The following is a 6,000-nucleotide window of genomic DNA, read 5'->3' as shown; positions in this document are numbered from 1 at the left end:
ACTGACAATGATGAGACAGCCTATAGGGGGGAGGTCAGTGACCTGGCCATGTGGTGCCAGGATATCAACCTCTCCCTCAATGTGATCAAGACAGAAAATATGATTGTGGACTACAGGAAAAGGAGGACCGAGCACGCCCCCATTCTCAATGACGGGGCTGTAGTGGAGCAGGTTGAGAGCTTCAAGTACTTGGTGTCCACATCACCAATAAACTAACATGGTCCAAACACACCAAGACAGTCGTGAAGAGGGCACAACAAAACCTATTCCCCCTCAGGAGACTGAAAAGATTTGGCATGGGTCCTCAGATCCTCAAAAGGTTTTACAGCTACAACATCGAGAGCATCCTGACGGGTTGCATCACCTGGTAAGGCAACTGCTCAGCCTCCGACCGCAAGGCACTACAGAGGGTAGTGCGTACGGCCCAGTACATCACTGGGGCCAAGCTTCCTGCCATTCAGGACCTCTATACTAGGCAGAGCACGCATTTGAATATGAAGTACATGTACAAAAAGAAAGCATGTGATGAAAAAAACCTTTCCACCTTCACCCCAGTCTCAGTGTAATCCCCATCCATTTATTTATCTTTACTGATTTACTGTTGTTCTGGGTCATCCCAGACTGGGACTGTGTGTACCCTGTTCCCTCCCTATGTATGTGTGTGTACGCACAGGGGGCTGGGAGCAGGAGGGAGGTGTCTGGTGTACCACAGGAAAATTGCAGTGTACCTTAAATAAATCATGCTTACTGTACTCCCCCGCCCCCTGTCTCTTGGTGCCCACCTTGCCCATCTCTTTCCTTTAACCCCACTGCGGTTTTTATATCTTCGAGCTTCTGGCTGGCAGGCTGTGGTGTCACCCCCAGGTCACACCCAGCCTGCTGCCCGTAGCCACACAGTCCCCCCACACACAGAGGCACATGTTTCCTGAGCAGCTGGGTGAATGTGGGAAGTGGTGGTGACCCACAAACGCTCCCATATGCGACACTTACCTCCTCTCCACTACTCACCGTTAAACTGATCAAATTCAAGAATGATCAACAAAAATCTAAATTTAAAAAATATATATAGTAAAGAATCAGAATGTACAGTGCAGCAAATTCTCTTTACTTGTTGTCACCAGTCACCTGTTGATTTAAGTGGAGTACAGACATAGATTTTTCACATTGGAGAGCGCATGATGTACCTTGCCCCAGGCAATTAAAAGCTGGATAGGGAATAGGTCCCTATAGTGGGGATCTATAACTGGTCCCTATACCTGCCTGTTTAAGTATGGGAGTTTAAGATAATGAGCTATTGTCAAATCTGTCATTGTGATGCTAATCTTTTCCTATTGAATGTGATGTATTCAGATAAGCATCAGCATGGTGATGCTCATCTTTTCCCATTGACTGCAGTGTATTGACATAAGCATAATGTGTTGTCATGCCTAACTTTTTGCAAAATTGTCATAGGATGTTTCTCGATATCATGTTAGCAGTTGTCACAAAGTGCTTATACAGATACCAGTGTTGTAGTACTCGGTCTACAGTCGGCTTTTGAGACGACATATTGAGTGTCTCGGTCTTGTCTCGGTGTCTGATTCATTTGTACTAGGTCTTGAATCGGACAGCAAGGATTCAATTTCTTCCTGAGACCAACGGAGTAAAACTCTCATAATTATCAGCTTCCATTCAGTCAGCGCATAAAACCGTTTCGCCAGGCCAAATATATACACTCCACTCCTTTCTTGAAACAATATCTTAACAGCCTTATCTATTATAGGCATTTGCGCAGTGGCGAACCTATAGGCCTTCAATGTGTGACAGGTTCATGATTCTGAAAGGAAATAAAATGTAATACCAGCTCACTAATGTAGGAGTGCACTTTTTGTAAAACACTAAGGGCCAATGGTGTATTGGAGGGTATACGCAGTTATAACCCATATACTGATTTTTTGCCCTGTGGGCATTACTTATCCTCACTTCTTAATCCCTACTAATGCGTATCAAAGTAGTGTAGTTGAGGTACACGACTTATCAATTATGTAGTACAATAGAGAAATCATGCTCAAAGTAGCCTAGAAAATCGCAAAGCACGTGTAATATATTCTCATGCGTACTGTATACATAGTGTAGTTTCAGCTGAATATCATCTGCAGGCAGGCAGCAAGAGTGTGCAGCTCTCAACTGGCTTTGGCATGAAGCAGCTCACAGAAGAAAGACATCGGTAGCCGTTAGGGTAGGAAAGACGTTTCAACTTATGATATCTACCAGTAAATGCTAACTACTAAGGAAACAATGGGTATGCAAACCAGGTAATGATAAAGTTTAGCCTGAAGTGTTGGTTAGTAGGCTATTTGTGATGTGCAATTGTCATCGTGTGCTGTTTGCATCAGTGGCGTAGACATGGATGGGCCTGGGTGGACAGAGGCCCACCCACTGAGGAGCCAGGCCCTGACAGGCCCACCCAATAAGATTGATGTGGTTTAAACATTGTTGTGGACTCAGACCATCAAAATCTTTAAATTTTTATAACAAAATATTTTTAAAAGGTGTGAATTTGAGAGTGAACATCTGAAAAATCTGTAGGAAAACGGATAAAAAACAGGATTTTTTTCACACAGGGTGTCTTTCCTTCGCTAGGTGGGCCGTTTGGGAGCTTTCTGGCAAAATTTGAGAATTTACACTTTTCCAGGCACCACTACACAGGGCCGATGGAAAGACACGAGTCACACAAAGCACGATGTTGAAGGATAAGCAGTCCATAAACTAGGTCCCAATCATAACAATACAAAAACACAACCATCAAGAATTTCCCAATTGAAATGTACAACTATTACTTCCCATTGCAAAAAAACATTTCACCTTTAGCACAAAAAGTAACCGGCGACCTAAAGTCTAAAGTGGAACTGAGTGTTTTAACTCATTTGCATATATGAAACAGACAATCATAATATCAGTAAAAAATATCAAATTCCCAGTTTATGCTACATAACCAACTTTATTTGGTTATAAAAAATAGGTTTGATTTGATTCAACGTTTCATGACGTACACTAAGGCATTGTTGGCAGAATAGATGAATGCAGTTCAATGCATGATTAATATAATTCACCAAATACATTTCTTGGTAGTCCCAAAAATATTGCTACTGTATAAGGTTGTAAATCACAGTTGGTCTGGTACTTTGTTTGCTGCCTCCATTAGGGATGCACCATTTCAGTTTCAATGACTCAATATTCGGGACAAAAACAGACGAATGTAACTAAGGCTGGGAATGTCAATACAATCAAACTAGCAAAGGCAATGACCACAAGTCAGTCATGTGGCTAATAGGCTAATAAGCTAAAAACACAGAGCCTAACTTTAGCTAGATAGCTAGCTGCTAGGAGGATGTCATGTCATGCCATTGGAGGAGTGACTGACTGACTGACTCTTTCCATCATATTGTTTTTCAGTGGCTATACACAGCTAGAGATTCAGGTGTCATTTTTTTTAGCTAGCATGAACTTGAACGACTGTTATACAGTTAGCATATCTCTTGCAATCGCAAATTCACTCTGGCTATCTACTCTGATATCAGAGCACTCTGAGTATGCCAGTGCGCAGAACAGCTGATGGATTTACGGATGTGCAAACGTAGGCAAAAAAAGTAATTGTTAGTCAAGAACGCTCTAAATGACATGTAAACAGCTTAACCAGCTCTGGTTCGGCAAGTGAAATGGTCAGAGTGAGGTGTTCTCTCATTTGTGTCTGGAAGTAGCTAGCTAGCAAGCTAGCCAACTTTAGCCAGTTAGCTTGAGTGCTTGGTTGGGACAAGAATGCATTGGCAAGCAAGCTGCAGAAGGACGAGGAGGCTACAATTCCCAATCTTTATCAGTGCAATTTTGACAGCCAACTAGCTGAAAAGGTTTGACTTTAGCTAATTTTGTTCTGGCTAGCATTAGTTATTGATCTTGTTGTTGTTGATGTGCATAAGTGAGGGAGTGAGGGAATCTTTTCATGGTTGCTTGATCAATAGGACTGTAATGTTCCCAACTGGTGTTTACTTATTTGTAGAAATCCATTCAGATGTATTTTGTGGCATGTGGCAAATGCGTTCTAATGATCTAAAGTCGCGCTGTTGCAACTGCCTGTAAACACACAGTCCAGTTCAAAGTGAATGATGGCAGGCCCGTGTGGCAAATGGCTTGTTTGTCTAAAGATCTACTGTAGCTCTGATTGGCTATAACACACCGGTCTGCAGTGGTGTAAAGTACTTAAGTAAAAATACGTAAGTAATTTTTGGGGGTATCTTTACTTTACTATTCATATTTTTGACAACTTTTACTCCACTACATTCCTAAAGAAAATAATGTACTTTTTACTCCATACATTTTCCCTAGTCCAATTCACCCACATCAAGAGAACGTCCCTGGTCATCCCTACTGCCATATCTGTCACTAAACACAAAATGCTTCCTTTGTAAATTATGTCTGAGTGTTGGAGTTTGCCCCTGGCTATCTGTAACTTTAAAAAAACAAGAAAATTGTCCCGTGAAATGATTTATTCTTTTACTTTTGATACTTAAGTATATTTTAGCAATTACATTTACTTTTGCATATTTAAAACCAAATACTTTTAGAGTTTTACTCAAGTAGAATTTTACTGGCTGACTTTCACTTTTACTTGAGTAATTTTCTATTAGGTATCTTTACTTTTCCTCAAGTATGACAATTGGGTACTTTTTTCACCACTGGCGGTCTGTGTAGACTCCGGTCCTGAAGAAGACAGGTGTTTTTTTTCTGTTTTATTTACTGCGATGTCTATTAATTGTCCAAACACACCGCCTCATTCCCACTCTACATTGCTATAGAATTTTCACATATGCCTTAGTATACGTAATTCCCAAACATTCTAAGAATTGATGAAAACATGAAAATGACCATATCTAAATTCTGTTGCTTGTCAGATTGTTGTTGTAAGTATCATATCAAAGTATCAAAGCAAAGCTTTCTTAGTGTCCAACAAGCTTTCTCTGCCGTTAACCTTGTTCTGAACACCTCCAAAACAGAGGTCATGTGGTTTGCTAAGAAGAATGCCCCTCTCCCCACAAGGAGGGTTTAGAGCTTGAAGTAGTCACCTCATACAAGTACTTGGGAGTATGGCTAGACGGTACACTGTCCTTCTCTCAGTACATATCAAAGCTGCAGGCTAAAGTTAAATCTAGACTTGGTTTCCTTTATTGTAATCTCTCCTCTTTCACCGCAGCTGCCAAACTAACCCTGATTCAGATGACCATCCTACCCATGCTAGATGACGGAGACATAATTTATAGATCGGCAGATAATGGTGCTCTCTAGCGGCTAGATGCTCTTTATCATTTGTCCATCAGATTTGCCACCAATGTTCCTCATAGGACACATTACTGCACTCTATACTCCTCTGTAAACCGGTCATCTCTGTATACCTGTAGCAAGACGCACTGGTTGATGCTTATTCATAAAACCATCTTACGCCTCACTCCCCCCTATCTGAGATATCTACTGCAGCCCTCATTCTCCACATACAACACCCATTCTGCCAGTCACATCCCTGTGTCTCTCCTCTTTCCAGTTCGATGCAGCTAGCGACTGGAATGAGCAAACACTCAAACTGGACAGTTTTATCTCAATCTCTTCATTCAAAGACTCAATCATGGACACTCTTACTGACAGATGTGGCTGCTTTGCGTGATGTATTGTTGGCTCTACCTTCTTGCCCTTTGTGCTGTTGTCTGTGCCCAATACCGCTTGTACCATGTTTTGTGCTGCTACCATGTTGTGTTGCTACCATGCTGTGATGTCATGTGTTGCTGGCTTGCTATGTTGTTGTCTCAGGTCTTATGTTATTTTTAATCCCCCGTCCCCGCAGAAGGCCTTTTGGTAGGCCGTCATCGTAAATAAGAATTTGTTCTTAGCTGACTTGCATCGTTAAATAAAGGTTAAATAAAAAAACATTAAAAAAGTATTCTTCCTGGGGTATAATATATATGAACAGATTTT

Source organism: Oncorhynchus tshawytscha, linkage group LG01, assembly GCF_018296145.1.
Source record: "Oncorhynchus tshawytscha isolate Ot180627B linkage group LG01, Otsh_v2.0, whole genome shotgun sequence".
Lineage (NCBI taxonomy): Eukaryota > Metazoa > Chordata > Actinopteri > Salmoniformes > Salmonidae > Oncorhynchus > Oncorhynchus tshawytscha.
Note: the sequence above shows the minus strand (reverse complement) of the source record.